Source organism: Vulpes vulpes, chromosome 12 (assembly GCF_048418805.1).
Source record: "Vulpes vulpes isolate BD-2025 chromosome 12, VulVul3, whole genome shotgun sequence".
Taxonomy (NCBI): Eukaryota; Metazoa; Chordata; class Mammalia; order Carnivora; family Canidae; genus Vulpes; species Vulpes vulpes.
Window position 1 is genome coordinate 159591165 of NC_132791.1, and position 17184 is coordinate 159608348.

Sequence of the window (17184 nt, forward strand, 5' to 3'; positions counted from 1 at the left end):
TGGTGGGGAAAAGCTTTTTTTTTTTTTTTTTTTTTTAGGATCTTATTTATTTATTCATGAGAGACACAGAGAGAGAGAGGCAGAGACACAGAGTGAGAAGCAGGCTCCACGCAGGGAGTCCGATGTGATCATGCCCCGGACCAAAGGCAGACGCTCAACCGCTGAGCCACTCAGGCATCCTGGTGGGAAAAGCTTTACTGCAGGGCCCATACTCTGTACCCCCGTCCAGTACACCGTGTGTTCATCCCCCTTGCCAAGTGCACCCAGGTTGCGCCCAAGTTTCTTTAATGAACACAGAATGCACATCTGTAACTAGCAGCTTTTATTTGTGTGTAACCAAAACATGCAACGACATCTCCTTCAAAAAGTCTGCCTTCTTAAGTGAGTTTTCTAGGACGCCTAGAAGAATCTTTTCTTTGTGTGTTCTGTAGAGGAAAACGGATTCTGGTTTATAGAGAAGCTCCCTCTGCTCGTTGGGGTTCAAGTGAAAGACATAGCGAAGTCGGCACTGAGAGCCGAGCACAAGAGGTTATAAACGTTCAATCCCCCTCCCCACCCCATCTCTGCCCACTCTCTGGCCAGGATTCCTTGGCAGAACAGACAGGTGCTCATCAAAAGTGCTTTCTTTTCCGGGAGAGGCTGCCCTAAATCAGAGACTCAAGGAGAGAAAGAAAAAAAAAAACACACACACACACAACCAGTCAGCCAAACAAGTATTGGTTGAGCACCTCTGATAACAGCGAACATTTCGAACATTTCGTCAGCAGCGGCTCAAGCTGGTACTTAGCCGAATACTCCAGATACTTCTTCCCTGTAATGCTGAGGGCAGCCCCAACGACTGAGGGTGCCGACTTCGGGACGGGAGGGGGAGGTTTCAACAACTTACAAACCTGCCCAAGGTTACAAGCAGCAGAGTGTGCACGTGGGGGCCCCAGTGTTGGAGGAACAGCCGGGACTCCAGCCACCTCTGCCAGGTGATCCTGTCACTGGTGCAGTGTGAACCCGAGACACAGCCCCAACCCTGGTCCTGGGAACCAGGATGCAGAATTTAGGGGTGCTGCCCAGCTCGAGTGGGGAAGGCAGCATCTTCCTTTGTGTTCCTTCCTTTGCGCACCGTTGCAAAGTGCAAATTCGGACAAGCCGCTATTTTAGCGGCGCCTGTGACTTTTCCTCCAAGAGGAATCCCCGATATTTTCATCCTGCGTGACAGTTGCTGCAGGAATCCCAAGATTTCGTTTGTGGTTGTCACCATGTTGACACTAGGAGTTACTAGACCTGTTGGGGGCCTTGTCATTTCACCCATAAAGAAGCATGCGGGAGCGATATCACAGATTTGCTTTTTAAGTGCCTTGATAGCTATAAGTTTTCTGGGGCACATAACAAATTTACCGGAGGGTGGGTGATTTAATCAACAGAAGAAACTCTCTCTTGGTCTGGGGACCAGAAGTCCCAAATAGGCATGCAGCGGTCCAGATCCTGGCTCAGCCATGCATGGCCATGGGCCATCCCCGGCCCTTGGTCTGTGTGGGAGTTTGCCTGCGTGCCTTCCCTCGTGGTGCCTCCTCATCTCTCTAGGGAGGATCTAGCCTGATCCCTCCTGTGAGTTGCCCCGGGAACACGCTGGAACTCCCAAGGGCAGATACAAAAGTGCCCAGGAAAGGCTGGTCCAGCCTCCACCCTCCTCCACCAGACAGGCACAGGACCCTGGGCATTGCCCATCCTGCCATGCCACCAGCCAGGGTACGGGGGCCCAAGCAGGCAGGGCTGGTCTTTGTGATCCTGCTCAGAGTGGCTGCATGTGGGAAGTTCCTGTCTCTGCCATCCCAACCAGAGCCAGCTGGTGAAATCACTCCCTGTGGCCCTGGGTGCCTGTGGGGAGGGGGCAAGGGGCTCTAATTGCTCACCTGCTGCTCCAAGGTGCCAGGCCCTGGGGGGTGGGGGAGCAGGCATCTGGGGAAGCCTCTGGCTAATTGGGCAGATAGCTTCTCCTTAGGGGAGGAAGGGTTGTACTGGGCCCTTCAAAGTGGGCAGGGAGTATGCCCCCTCACCCCTCCTGCCTCATTTCCTGGGATTTTTAGAGGTGACTTCCTGGGCTGTGTCTTCTTCGTTCTGCAGAACTTGAGCAAAACCCAGCAATTTCTCTTTTGCAGGCTCAGGGCTTACCTGGGGGGTGCACTCCTCAGCGAGGCTGTGTGGGGACAAGGAGGGCAGCGGGTCCTGATGTGGGTCCTGCCCTCCCACCCCCGAGAAGTGGGGTAGAGAAGCTTGAGGAGTGTAGGGCAGCCCTCACTAGCTGGCATTGGGGCAACAAGAGAGAAAGGCGCATTCCCTGTTTAGGAAGGTGGGCAAATGGTTAAATAAACAGACCCTACTGCCTTGGCTATGCCTCCCCAGGGGGCGGCAGGTTTGTACCCCTGGGCACCTGCTATGTGCTATGCGCAATGCAAATAGAGAGCTCCCCAGATCACAGACCTGGCCCACTGGTCATTGGGATGTAAATCGGAGGGGAGCTCTAACAGCTGTGATCTACTAGCTCTAATCTGCTTCCCGCTGGCCCTGACCACCAACAAAAGCCCGTAATTAGGCATCTCCTGTCATTTTTTTTCTTTCAGAGGTAGGCATGCCCCAACTTGCTTCTGGGTTCTTAATTTTTGATCAGGGATGCTCCTCGGCTAATTATTTGGCAGTAATGAGGGAGGAGGAATTGAGTGGGGAGCGTGTCCCTGAGCTTTCAGATGAAGCCGTAAATGTAAAAATGAGGCATTGGTAAACAGGACGCTAATTGGATTAATGTGAAAATAATGAATTCTGATAAAAATAGCAGAAAAGATGATTGTAAGATTGAGGTCAATGTTAAGTCCAACGACACTGTCTAATCTCCCTCTAGTTGGTTTGATTTTTGAAAGTATTAGAATAATAGAAAGAGTCTACTCCCGACAGTGAAATGCGCAGGTAAGTAACGTGTGTGGAGCACGTGTTATGAGGAAGGCGCGGTGTGAGTGGCGTGCGGGTCAATGGCCAGGAACCCCAGCAGGCTGCTTTTTTAGAGCTTCCGGGCCGTCTCCTCCCTTCCGTTACTGTAGTGAAAACCACTCTGGTTGTCTCCTTCTCGGTAGAAGCGATGACAGCCCAGCCCACTGCGGGAGGGGGAGGCTGGCTGGGGACCGGTGCTTTGCCCTTTTAGACTTTACAAATTTTGTGCTATTCAGTGGCATTTCATTGACAAGAGCTTAGGATGGCCAAAGGTAGCAAAAGTCATTGTGTGTTGTGAGCGTTGCTGGCTTACGAATCATCCAGAAACTGGCTGAATTCCACTCCAGATCTTAATCATGTGACCTTTCAAAGCTTGGCTTTTGTGAGATGAGAGGAAGAGCTGTCCTCCCCAGAAACACCGTGTGGGAGCTGGGCCGCTGTGGTTCCAGAGCGCCACCCACGGCCCCTCATTGGGGTGTCTCCTGGTCTGACCTGGGGGCGCCAGAGGGCTTGTAAAACAGCGACTGATGGGCCGTTTCTAACTGGATGTGCCGTGCCCTCCCTTATGGTCCAAACTAAGCACCACCTCACCATCCCTCATCCCACATCCCTGGGCCTCTGGTGTTTCAGAACTCGGACTTTAAAAAAATGCATTTTGGAAAAGTAACACAGTACCTGAATTACCTGAATCTTCATATTTTATGATACCACCAAGCCGCATCTTTATATTTTATGTTTCTGATGGAAACAGTGCACAGTCAAGCTCTCCCACGTTCCTCCAACAACATGAATAGATGTTCACACTAGATGGGCAGCAAGGATCATGGAGAGCTTTGCGTCTGCCCAGAGTCTGCCCCAGACATAAGGAAAAACTTCCAGTTTATGTGCTCTCTGGATTTTAAAATGCACAAAAAGGATGCAGAACTGAGCTAGGCTGCATTTCCCATAAGACTTCATTTGTCCATTCATCCATGAATCGTTTGTTACGGGGCACCTGCTTTTACTTGGTGTGGACCATGTGGGCAGTCTAAGCAAGCAAGTGGGGGCCACGCCCAGAGCTCACCAGACTCTAAGCACCGCCCAGGGCCTGGGAGCAACCTTTGTTCGTAGGCCTGGGAACAGGTCTTATGGTGGGGTGGGCGTCAGGGGACAGCTGGGAAGCAAGAGAGCTTGTACCCTTGGCTCCTCCAAGTTTGGTCCCTCAGTGTTTGGAAACCTGTGTGCAGGAGAGTGGGTCATGGACACACCATCAGGCAGGCCAAATGTGACAAGGTTTGGCCAACCTGATGCCACTGAACACAAACCCAAAGACTGCCCTTGACAGTGAGAACAGACAGGCACAGCACGGCTTGGGGCGCCTGGCCCACTTAGTCGGTGTAGGTATAACATCTGAGTTTTTATTTCGGTGTCATGAGTTCAAGCCCCACACCGGGCGTGGAGCTTACTTTAAAAAAAAAGAAAGAAGAGAAAAGAAAGACTAGAAAGGAGGAAGCAAACACATCCTAGGAGATGCAGGAAGTGTGTGCGTGCACGCACGGTGGCACACAGGGCGTCTCCAGGGGCCTCAGTTCCAGTGTACTTTTCAATAACCAGCCCGTGTTGGAGAACTTCCTTAACCACTGAGCCTCCATTTCATGATCCGTAGGATGGAGATTGGCTTTCTCATGGGGCTGACCTGGCAGCCAGTTTCTAATCTCTGTACGATGTTCCCAATGGAGCCAGTCAGCACTGCCTTGGGCTGGAGGCCACATGACCCTGTCAGCTGACTGCCAGGCATCACCCTGCGACTTTCCAACAGGGTTGCTGGAGCTCAACCTCATTGAGGAGGAGCTGCTGGTGAACATGAAAGACCCGGAGGGGCTGCAGACACCCTGGAGGTTTATGAGCAGACTGTACCCTCACGGAGTCCCCATGTGCCCCAGCAGCCCACCTCGCTCGCCGTTGTCTGAAGCCTGGTGACTACGGATCTCAGAGAGCCATGTCCTGTGCCTTCAACCTCAGAACGAGTAAAGCTCGATCCTGGGCCTTGGGGTTAGCATCAGTCTCCAAGCTGACACAAGGTGCGTTCCTCCACGGGTCCCCAGTGGCCCCAGCTGACTCTCACACGGACGGCTCACCGGACACATTTCTGAAGCAAGGCACAGTAATGGGTCCCTGAGCACCCATGTGCGAAGGCCCAGAACCCAGAGTTACATTATTTCACGGGGCCACAGGGACAGTGATGCAGCCGTGATGGGCCCTGGTCCTCACAGAGATCCTGGAGAGATGGAGACAGGAGGGTCATTGCAGAAGAGACATGGCCATGGGGGCAGAGGCTGCAGGGATGTGTTGTGAAGCTGCGGGAAGGAGCCACCAGCCGAAGGCCATGGGCACCCCAGCTGCTGGAAGAGGGGAAGACAGGGAGCAGCCCTGCCGCCACCTTGATCTTGGTCCCACAAGGACCTGCCCTCAGCCTCTGATTCCAGAAGCCTAAGAGAGCCCGTGGAGGCTCAGGCAGTCCTGCGTCCACAAAGCTGTCCTTCTGCCCAGTTCCCACTCCCTCTCCAAAGACTCCCAGGCCTTGGGCCGAGGTTCATGCCTGGACCTCCTAACTTAACATCAGGCCTGGCCTAGGCAAGAGAGTTGCAGGAAGAGCTTTCCAAATAGGTCTTCTGGTGGCAAGAAGGTGTGTGGAAATGTGAGTCTGGCTCCCTACTGATGCCCCACCCAGAGCTGGTGGCCGTCTTCTACCAACCACCCTGTGGCCAGAGGCCCATCTGCCATCATCACTCAGGGCTCCCCATCCACCTCTGGTCTCTGATATGGGTGCCAGAGGCTGTGCCGAGGGTTCGGTGAGCCCAGAGTGTGTAGGGCTGTGTTTGCACAGCAGCCCAGCTCGAGGCCTGAGCCCTGGCCTCCTGACAGGCCTTCCCTCCCCCACAGGGGCCGGGCTCGGGAGGAGGGCATTCTGGGAAGTCACCTCTGCAGGACCCCGAAGTCCATGGCTTCAGTCAGGGGCCACTTCTGGGAGGTGCAGGCCATGGGACCCACCTGCTGTGGTCAATGCCAGCTGAGGGCAGCCCAGCAGTGTCCCAGGAGAGGACGAGGGAGTGCCTGGCATCCCACTGGCTCCTTTGCCTCTTTTCCCAGGACCAGGGACATCTCCCTCTCACCACCCCCCACTGTCCCACTGTGTGGTCGCAGCAGCTCACTCCTGCATGTGCCTTATGCAGCCCTGTCCACCATGCACATATGGGCTGCACACAGACATGGGCTCTTCTGCAGAACTGCATCTATGTTCAACAGGAGTTGTGGGGCCCACAGCAGAGCCCCCTGCCTTGGGTAACTTGCACAGATGCCAGCCTCCCCTGGCCTCCCAAGAGTCCAGGTGAGAACACCAGGCATCCCTGGCAGGGTCCCTTCGAAGTGCATGTGTTAAGGTTATGTCCCTGAAGGGCGAGGGGCTTGGCTCCTGAGAGGGCTGGGGGGCTCCATCCTGCCGAGCACCCGGCTGCCCAAGGGTCTCTCCTCAGACTTCACGTGGCAGCAGGGCCTGCTCTGGGGCCTCCAGGAAATCGGGAAGCCACCGCAGATGACAGTCCCCAAACTTATGTTACGTGGAAGTGTGTGAGTTTCAGCAGTTGCTCTAATAATGAGCCCAGGGGTAGAGGCTTAAAGCAGCATAGATGTACTTTCCTGTAGTTCTGGAGGGCAGAAGTCTGAAACCCTCCCCTAGGCTAACCTCGGGGTGAGCTGGGCTGTGCTCCTTCCTCCTCCTCCTCCGAGGGGAGAATGCATCTCTTGGCTTTTTCAGTTCTAGAGACGCCTGCACTTCGCGGCTCACAGCCCCTTCCTACCTCTGCAAAGCCAGCAGGGCAGTGCCCGCTGGCCTCCCTCTGACCTGGACCCCGGGGTATAGCGGGCCCACCCGCCCATGCAAGGCTTCCGCCTCCAGACACGGCCCTCAGTCCAATCTGCGCAGGCCCCTTGTCACGTCCATTCAGCTGGCCTGAGCTTTCTGTGCCTCTGCCCCTGGCGGGGGAAGGAGACGGAGATTAGTCTCCTAAATCTGGGCCTTCGCGAATTCCTTCTGACCAGCAATTAAAACATGTGCTTGCAAATTCAGTATGTGGTGTCCAGGCTGCATATTACCTTGAATCCTCTGAATTTACCACGCATGTGATGCACGCCTGGGCAGGGGAAACACTGTTGAATACGAACGAACGAACGGTTTCCTGGTTGGCCCTAATATTGGAAACAATGAGTCTTTATTTGTTAGAATCACCCACTGACATATGACGGCTGAAACGCTACAACCTGTAGAATTTGCTTTCGCTAGAGGACAGGCTGAGGAGGCCAGGGATAGGCTCAGGGGCTTGTGGCACCTCTGTCTACTGCGTGTGGGGAGGGTTTCTACGAGGAGCAGAGGAAGGGCACACACACGGGCTGACGCGTCAGCTCCCATCCACACCCCCCCACCTCCAGCTCCGCTTCCTGGTGCTCAGGGACCTGTCACCAGGTCACCGTGTGGAGAACATGGCATTGCCTGCCAGCCTCAGGGCTCCCAGCCACGCTCCGCCCCGGCTGCCCCAGGCTCCAGACTGGCCACGCTGCTTCCTTGGTTCCAATGTCATCGCCTAGGTGACCAGGACGCTGCCGCCACCGACGGCCTGCCCAGCCACGAGCCGTGGGCCTCCCAGCGGCCTCCCCTCCACACCGACCTCCACCTTCGGGTCCGGCTCCGCCAAGGTAGGCTTGGGCTCAGCCTGGCCCACCTCTCTCAGGCCTGAGCTTGGGGTCCTGTCGCGGCCTCCCTGCCCCACAGGAGCAGCTGCTTAGGGCCACCCCGGAGTGCAGAGCCCCTCCCCGCCGCCTCCGCCCTGGGGGCACAGGCAGGAGCTAGACAGGCAGGTGGCCAGGCTGGTACAGGGAGGCCATGCCATGGTTCCCCAAATAGGGCTCGAGCGAGGAGGACCAGTGAGGCTGTTAGCACTTTGGAGAGACATCTGCTCCCAGGGGTGATGCAAATGGCCCCGGGTTGGGGGGGCAGGCCGTGGGGGTGCAGAAGTCACGCTGGTGCTGCTGCCTCCACCCCTTGGCCTGATGGGAACTCTCTCCACTTCCTGCCGAGGAGGCACCGCCCACCCAGGCAGGAGGCCACTCCTCCTTAGCTTCTTGGGGCCACCTCAGCTTCATTCCCCCAGGCTCCCCCACACCACGGGCGCTAGAGCCCGCCCTGCCCCTCTGCTTCTCCTGCCGCTGCTGGGGAGGCCTGGGCAGCAGCAGGTCCACTGGCCACTGCTGGGGTTCCTGTCACACCTGCAGAGGGACTGTCGGAGGTGGGGGGGGTGGTTCTATGTGAAGAAAGCAGAGTGAGCGTGCACCGCGTGTGGAAGGGCATGGGGGTGCTCAGCGGTGGTCCGGGCCCCTCCCTTCATGAAGGGGAGCAGCCTTCGGGGATTGCTCCTGCATGGAGGAGGATGTTTGACCAGAGATGACTCAACTGCAGGTCCACAAATGCCCCAGCAGGCCACTGCGCTTTGCACCCCTGCCCAGCTCAGGGGTCCCGCTAGCTGCCCTTGCATAGCTGAGTCATGTGCGTAGGTGTGACCGTCAACACCGTGCAGGTCAGAAGGCAGAGGCACCTGCCCAGGCACGAAGCTGGGAGCAGGCTGCTGAAGGCACCTGCCTCTGTCACTAGCTGGAGGTTGACTTAAAAGCACATTAACCGCCCTGAGTCAGTCTGGAAGGGGGTCCTGGGGCAGGACATGTGTCCTCATCCCCCCTGCCCCTCTGCACCCCCAGCACTGCCCATTCATTCCACAGCCCCCCACTTCACCTGGACCTTCCTCTGGGCTCACCAGCCCATGCATGCCTGCCAGGGTGACCTTCCCCACAAACATCCCACTGTGCGCCACTTGAGCTGAACCCTGAAACTTACTCCCTGAAGTCCCTGGGCTCAGGGCCTGTTGTGTGGCCTCCAGAGGACCCTGGCCCTTCCCCGGCCCACCTTGCTATTCCTGCCACCCCTACGTAAAGACAGCTGGGGCCCCACCCTGTCATGCCCAGCCTCCCCCAGCCCTCAAGCTCAGCTCAAGCTCAGAGTCAGCTTGGGAGACCAGCACATGGCAACCCAACATGGGTTCCCATCTGTATACACCCTCATGCCAGCTGTGGCCACGGTCCACACCCCTTCAGAGCACCCCTCACGCTGGACGGCAGAAGCTGGTTTGCTTCTCTGACTCCCAGTGGAGGGGGCTCCTGGAGGGAGGGTGCTGCCTGGTGGGAGCCAGCATAGGCTCAAACCCAGCCTTGGCACTTCCAAGCTGTGTGGCCTAGGGCAGGTGAGCTACCCTCTCTGTGCTTCTGTAGGAACATCTGGAGAGTGGGGCTGCAGCAGCACTTCCCTTCCTACAGGGTTACTTGGAAGATTGAGGTCGGTGGACACAGAGGTCTCCGGGCTGGGGCTGGGACAGAGAGTGGGCAGTAGATTCTAGGTGTCACTATCAGAAAGATGCCCCCAAGGCCAGGTTAGGGGATGGGGAGGAGCAAGTGGGGCAGAGGCACCTCTGTGGGAGGCTGATGGACAATTCTGGAGAGAGGGAGGGAGGGATGGACCAACATGACATCAGTGCAGGTGAAGTCCTGTCAGCGTGCCACTGACTTGGGGGCAGGGAAGGTGCAGAATGTAAGGGTCAGGCTGAGTGTCAACAAGGGAGCTGGGTGCCCAGAGTGCAGGAGGCACACGGTCTGCGGGGTGGGGGTCTCCTCCTGGGAATGTGAGGGTGTCCAGAGGAGGCTGGCTGGTGGGATGATGGTTTGGGAGCATGTCCAGAGCACGTGCTTGTCTGGGAGAGAGAAGATTCTGGAGGACAGGGCAGGCACCTCCTGTGGTGGCACGAGCCTGTGGACATGTGAGCGCTTGGGGCAGAAGCAGGGCCGGGGAGGGGGTTTCAGGAGATGGACAGAAAGGACTCCAGCCCTGTAGGTGAGGGGACGGTGTCTGGTCATTGACACCAGGCTCTCTGGCGACCCCGTCCTGGCCGTCCCCCGAGAAGGCAGCTGTGTGCCCACCTGGGGCCTGTGCCAGTCACCTGCTCTGACACGTACTGGTGGCCACCTCAGTGTGCCGGGCAGTCTTGGGCCTGGGGCTGCAGCAGCCGCCAAGCCCTGAGGAGCTGACACCTGCTCCAGGAAGCCAGTCTCCAGTGCAAGCTGCTGAGGCCATTCTGAAGGTTTCTCCTGTTGTGGGACATTGTGGGGGGACCTCTACGAACAAACCAGGGACAGGGCAGCAACAGGCCTCTCTGCATCACCACCCCCTGATCAGGGCTCCGCTCACTCTGCCTCCACTGCCACCGGAGTCTAAGTGACTGCTGGTCGGCTGCAAATCCCCACAGTTTCTCAGGCTCCTAGTCTGTCCGGACTGCTGCCCTGCTGAGTGCATTCCTTTCTTCCCACACGTGGCAGGGAAACAGAGGCTCAGAATGGGCAACACAGCTGTCCAGGGCAGAGCAGCAGAGGTGGACTGTGTGGACGTGGATGGAGGAGACGGAGCAGGGGGTGTGGGGCCGGGTGGAGCCCAGAGCAGGAGACTGGGGGACAGGAGCTGTGTGGCCAGGCCTGACCTGCACATGTTGTAGAGGGCAGGGGCGGGTACTGGAGGAGGGACGCTGGTAGGACCCCAGAGGGTAGGGTGGGCCTCACTGTGGATGGGGCTTTGAGGGGCTGGGTGAAGAAAGGGGCTGGCAGGGGACTTCCCAGGCAGGATGCATGGTTGCAGGTGTGGATGTGCAGGCTGGGGAGGGTCCCGTCAGGGAGAGGGTGGGGTCAAGAGCAGGGGTGCTGGATACTGCTGCATTTGACGCTCCACCCCAACTAGCTGTGTGCCCTTGGGCAGGTGACCTCACTTCTCTGTGCATGTATCTGTGCTGACAGTAAAATGAGCTGCAAATTTGCTGGTCTCACAATGTCCCTGGAGGATGCTCTAGTGGTTAGCAATGTTTGGGTGTTGGGGCAGCCACTGCTGGGTCTGAGGCCCAAATGCAGATCCCTGCAGCCCTGGGCTGCTCACTTAACCACTGTTTCTTCTAGAAAGGCATGAAGCCCATGTGGTCAGAGGGCTGGCACCGTTGTCCTGCCTCACATGGGTGCTGAGCCAACCCCTAGACTCAAACCCGAACTGCTGGCAACACCACAACCCTCCAAACCAGGCCCCGGTGCCCAAGGAAGGCCATGTGGATCCTGGCCTGGCTGCAGGAAGAGGCCATGTGGCAGAGGCTGGCGACCTCTGGGGGAAGAAGACGCTGGCCATGAGAAGCAGCAGGGCCAGGGGAGCTTTGGGAGCAGCTCTGGTCTGCCCTCCACCCCCCGCCCCCTCTGAGAGGGCCCTGGCCCAGGAGGGAGGCAGGGCAGCTTAGTTGGGTGCCTCCTGTCGTTTTCATATTTCACAAGTGAGCCCTGGCCCAGGCTGTGGAGGCTAAATTTGTCTCTCACCCCCCAGCATGGGCCAAGGGGCAGCCAGGGGCCGTCTTGGTGATGTGAGGCCCCTGGGGGGCCATGGCCTCCCCACCAGGCCCTGCTGGACCCCATCTTTCCGCAGGAGGTCGTGGGCGCAGATCTGGCCAGCCCTGTCCTGCCCACCCAACCCCACCCTGAGTGGCATGTGCTGCCCAATGCTCCTGGGGTCATGTGGCCTAGGCTACTGGCCGGAGGGGCGGGCAAAGGTGGCAGCTGCCCTTGCTCCCTGAGGAGGGAGGCGCTCTGCGCGGTGACTCTGACTGGGTCCCCTGCCCAGCCACACCCCACACTGCAAGGGTAGCCCCTGTTCCGGGGGGTGGTTGGGGCTACAGAGGCCTCTTGACATCGAGGGCCTGGGGAGGCTGGGCCCTGGCTATCTGGCTAAAACTGGCTAGGCCACCACCTGGGGAAGAGCGCCATTTTGCAGAGGGGTTGCCTGCCCGCTTTGTCCTCGCCTGCTGGCCACCTGACCCCTCCACCCAGGTAGGGGGCCTTCTGGGCACCAGAACATTCCCATCACTGGAGCAGGGCCACAGGGCTGATTGGAAGGGGCCCGGGAAGGCCCAGGGGTCCCTTACTGTGGTGATCTGAGTTTACTGAGTGAAAAAGGCAAATTACAGTGGAAAATTGGCCCTGTCGTGCCCGTTGTGTCAGAAGAGCAGTGGAAACAGAGGGTTTGAGGGTGAGGGTGGGGTGCTCTGGGCCTTTCCCCACGGAACTGCGGGGAGCTGCCTCCCACCCTGAACGCTGGCCCCCGATGGCCAGGACGGAGGGTATGAGCCCCGCGCTGGCCCTACCTGCGCTCAGGCCAAAGGTGTGCTCCCTGTCTCAGAACCCTGCCAGCAGTGGGCAGGACAACCAGGCCCTTGCAGGTGTGTGGGGGCAGCCATCCCCGTCGTTGGAGCCTAGGGCAGGAGGAAGGACAGGGATACAACTCTGCCCAGCCAACAAGGCTGTCCTATGGGCCACACAGTGGGAGCTGTACCACTACCTGCTGGGGGATGGGCAGCAGAGGAAGAAGGTGTCCTGATGAGGGATCAGGGTGGACGGTGGCTTCCTAGGAAGCTGGGCCTGCCCGGCCTGGGAGGACACAGATGGGGCAGGGGGTGGGGACACATGAGGATGGGGCAAGGAGGGGACATAGAGACAGGGCAGGGGCAGGGGACATGGAAACAGGGCAGGGACAGGGAGGGGACATGGGGACAGGGTAGGGGGCAGGGAGGGGACACATGGAGACACATGACAGGTGGTGTAAGCACCCAGAGGCTCCGTTCAGGGCTTGGCCAGCAGCAGCTGGAAGCTGTGGTGTGGCCCTGCGTCTCCCCTCTGGCGCTGACCCCTGCTCCAGAACATTCTCTGCTGTGGGGAGACTGCTGTGCGCTGTAAGGCGTTGGGAAGCATCCCCTCCCCCAGCAGCGGTGACAACCGAAAATGTTGGCAGGTGTTGCCAAGTGGCCCCAGCTGAGAACTTTTGAGTTGAGGACTCAGAAAACCCGTGAGTCACATCGAGAATTTGGGGCGGGGAGGCTGCGCCTCCATCCTGGCTCCAGGCTGTGCGGTGCCTGCAGCCCACCTGAGCTCTGTGGGTCCCGGGGCGCTTCCGGCCCCACGGTGCTCTCCGGCTCACAAATACTTGCTGGAAATTCCTTGAGGTGCAGCGGGGTGATGCGCTGAGGGTCAGCAGCGCCCGCCGCATGGCCCCGGCCAGGCAGCTCAGGGGAGGCACACAGCGCCCTTTCCGGGGGTGCCTCTGCGGAGCGGTTCTGGGGATGGCACGCCCCGTGCGTCCTGAGCCCACAGCCTCACAGCCCCAGCACCGCCCCGAGCCCCGAGCCCCGTGTGCACCTGGGTCCTTGCGAGGTCAAGGCCAAGTGAGCGCTCCCTCCAGGACAACTGGCTGCCCATGGAAGACCCCGGGGGCCACGGACGTGGCTGCCCTTAGCAGCTCTATTGCGACCCAGAGGTCTGTCCCCCACTACACGTGTGATCTTTAAGATGATCTGCAACATCTGCAAAAGCCGTTGCCATGAGGTCCGGGAGCCATGTTTCCATCGTGAGCTTGTTTCCAAATATAAAGTGGGGTCACTGGGGCCATTGGGTGTGCCTTCCAAGGAGCTGTTCTGTTTCTTATCTCTGCTGTCCTTTTGGCCAAAATGCTGCAGGAGGTACAGGGCAGATCCTGGCCCTGCCCTGAGGATAGAGGAGTGCGGCCCTTGGGGTCGGGGGCAGGTGCCAGGGAGGGGCCCCGATTCTCCACCCGTCAGCAGCACTTCCTCTTTCTCATGCCCTTGCAGGAGCTCCTGGTGCCTATGGGCACAGGGTCTGCAGCTCCCTTGACTCAGGGTCACGGGGGCCTGGCTTCAGTGCCATAAGCTCTGGGGAGTGTCCCAGGGAAATTGGAAATCTGGAGAATGTGGCTTCCTGGTTCGGCCCCAGGGCATCCTGTAAGTAAGGCAGGGCGGGTTTCCTGAGTGGAAGCCACCAGTGGAGGCTGGTGACCATCCTCAGGGTGGACACTGATGGAGCCTGTGACATGGGGGGAGCTGGGCCTGTGTGAGGCTTTCTCCTCGAGGGTCTGTCCCAGAGTCACGGAGAATCCCCTGGTGCCACTTAAAGATGCAGATCCCTGAGCTCCCACCATGGGAGCCCCTTGGGGTGAGCCCCAGAACATGCTTTTTTTTTTTTTTTTTAAGATCTATTTATTTGTTTGAGAGAGAGAGCACATGCGGGAGGGGCAGAGGGAGATGGAGGAGGGTCCACACTTAGCTCAACCCCACGATCACAACCTGAGCTGAAACAAGAGTTGGATGCTCAACCGGCTGTGCCCCCCGGGTGCCCCTGGAGTGTGCATCCTGGTCGGGGTCTCTGAAACTGGACGGCCCCCTGCCAAGGTCTTTGGGCACAGGGTGAAGCCCCTTCGAGGCCTGGCCCCCTGCTGCGGGGCCTGTGCCCGTGGTGGAGTATGGAAGCCTGGACAGACAGGCAGGGATGGTGGGGAGCACACAGTGATGTCAACCCCACACGGGGACGCCTGGCTGCGTGTTCATAGAGCCGGCCCCAGGCCGGGGGCCCAGTGGACGGGAACAGGCATGCTCAGGCCTCGACCTCTGTGTCTAGAGCTCCTTCTTAGACAGACAGATAGCTGGGTGGAGGGGCTGGTTTGACTGGCACCTCTATGCCACAGGGGGGCCTCCGAGCCGGTGCTGCGAAGGGGCCCGCGGGGCCAGTGCTCCTAGCCCAGGAGTGGCCATGCAGCGGCCTGTGGGGGACAGGCTGGGTCGGGGTGGGGGTGGGCCCGGAGGCCACTTGGGGCTTCATCCTGAGAGTAAGGGGCAGCCTGCTGGGGCAAATAGTTAGATAGGGAGGGCCCAGCTCTGAGGCTCTGCAGGGGCCAGGATGGACCCAAAGGGGGCCTGGCCTAGGCAGGGGTGATGGGAGAAGCAGTAATGGAGGAACAGTGGGCACGGGGTCCTGGGTTTGGGGGTAGTTTGGTGCAAAAGCAGTGGGACCTGCCGAATGCAGAGTGCTGATCCTGCAGAGGTGGGTGAACCTGCATCACCCCTTCCTCCCCACCCATTGCCAGGGGCCCAGGGACTTGGGTATCACTTGGCTTCCTGTTGGCCTCCTAGTGTGGCCAAGTGGCTCCATCTGCCCTGCTGTCACGGAGGGCGGGTGTGCCCCCAGCCAGAACCAGCCTGACTGGGTGCAGATGGGACTGCAGCAACAAGGGTGGAGGGCAGACACAGTGGTGGTGTCCCCTGGCAGTGGGTTCCCTCAGGAGAGAGGTGCAGGGGCTGGAACCAGGGTGCTGGGGCAGTGGTGTCTCCTCTCTTCTCTGTTCTCCACAGGGGCTCCCGGGGCTGTCTCTTGGACCCTGGGCTTCAGAGAGGGAGTGCTTTCATTTCCCTGCAGCGGGTGCAGTGAGTGCCCAGGACATGCTCTGCAGCAGGATTCTCCCCATAGGCTACCCCAGCCTCCCTGGTTTTTATTATTTTTTTGTCAAGGTGAAATAAACTAAGCCTTTTAAGACGAACCATGCAGTGACATTTACTATAGTCACAATGCTGTCAATGTCCACCTCCATCGGACTCCAGAACATCCTGCCGCTTCCAAGGAAACCCCATCCCCATTCCCATCACTCCCTGTCCTCCTCCCCCAGCCCCAGACCCAGCGACCTGCCTTCAGTGCCCTCGGGGTTTGTCTGGACACTTTGTAAGTGCAGGCCCATGGGGCCTGGTCCTTTGTGTCTGGCTTCCCTCCTTTGGGGGGTTGTCCTCGAGGCTCACACACCCTGTCGCAAGTGTCCACGCTCCGTTCCTTCCCGTGGCCAAGTGCTACCCCACTGCAGATGGGCCACGTGTGTCTGTGTCTCTCCATTTGTCTGTCAGTGCACATCTGGGCTGTTGGCATCTCTGGGCTGCTGTGATTAGACTTGCAAGGGTGACCATCCTTTGGATGGTCCATCTTTAAAATGAAGAGGGCACCCAAATGGCCTGGGTGAGTTGAGCGTGTTGTCAGCACACGGTGTCCACACCAAGAGGCCACTCGACTAATACTCCCTGCTCGCCCAGAAAGGACCAGCCGTAGGGAACATGTGAGGGCGGGTTTCCGCCCAGCCTCAGCTTGGTGGCTGGCCCCACAGCTGGGCAGCCGGCCCTGTTCTGCCTCCTAAGTCCACCCCTAGCTCCACACCCCGCACACGGCTCTACTGGGCTTTGGGCAGCTCAGCCTAGGGAGGGAGTGACCTCCCCGGAATAGGAGGCATGCAAATTGGCATTGCCCAGCCTTGTTAAACTCTCCAGGCAGGGATGCCTGGGGGGCACCACCGGCTGAGCATTTGACTCTTGGTCTCAGCTCGGGTCATGATCTCAGGGTCGTGAGATAGAGCCCTGTGTTGGCTGTCCCAGAGTCTGCTGGAGATTCTCTCTCCCTCTGCCCCTTCCCCTCCCCTGCTTGTGTGCATGCATGTGCCTGCATGCTCGCTCTCTCGCGTGCTCTCTCAAATAAATAAAATATATTTTTTAATACTCCCAAATCCTTAAATCCTTGTGGGTAGATCGTGTGCTGAAGGTGCACATGTTGCAGGGGTGGGTAGCTAAGTTAATTTTGACTTCTGAGGAAACCACTTGGTCATTCCTCTGCAGACAGCAGCGCTGTGTGACCTCAGCAGGTCATTTAACCTCTCTGAGCCTGCGGGAGGGTTGGTTTGGGGCCAGTGCTCTCTAAGCCGCCAGTCCCAGGCCATCCTTGTCCGGCCCGCCCCAGCCCTTGGGCCTCCCTTGCCAGTGCCCAGCCCCGCCGCCGAGGCAGCCCTCCTGGCTCGTGCCACTGCTCCAGAGACCGGTGGCCTGGCACGTGGCGGCCTCAGGAGAGTGCCCAGACCTCCACCAGCGCCCGCCTACCTGGGGACCGAGTGACAGATGGTGGGTGTGCCCTCCCTCCCCCGATGGCTGTGGGCAGGTCCAGGCCTGCCTGCTTGGGCAATGCCAGGTGGACGGTGGCCAAACTGATTCCCCCGGCCCTTTGCCAAGGACCCGAGGGTGGCTCTGGGAGACACCACTGGCGGGGGTGGGGGTGGGTAGGGCAGGCTCTGGTTTCCTCCCTTCTCCACCACTGGAAGTCAGGAGCGCCAGCTGTGCCAGGCCTGGTCCTGGGATGGCAGGGCCACTGTAGGGCCGCTATGGGGTGGGAGCTGGGCGTGGTTGCTCTTGG

At 58.9% G+C, this 17184-nt stretch overlaps 1 protein-coding gene across 2 annotated transcripts in view; it reads left to right on the forward strand.

Annotated features, from left to right (window-relative positions):
* Positions 1-17184, forward strand: part of TP73 (tumor protein p73) — a 65127-nt gene that overhangs the window by 2239 nt on the left and 45704 nt on the right. Inside the window, exon 1 of one of the 2 annotated variants that reach the window (XM_026005141.2) lies at positions 4479-7701. The exons of the other annotated variant lie outside the window; for it this stretch is intronic. The gene's annotated coding sequence lies outside the window, so the exon portion shown is untranslated. Of the gene's footprint in view, positions 1-4478; positions 7702-17184 lie in introns of those variants that run through there. 2 annotated transcript variants of the gene reach the window in all.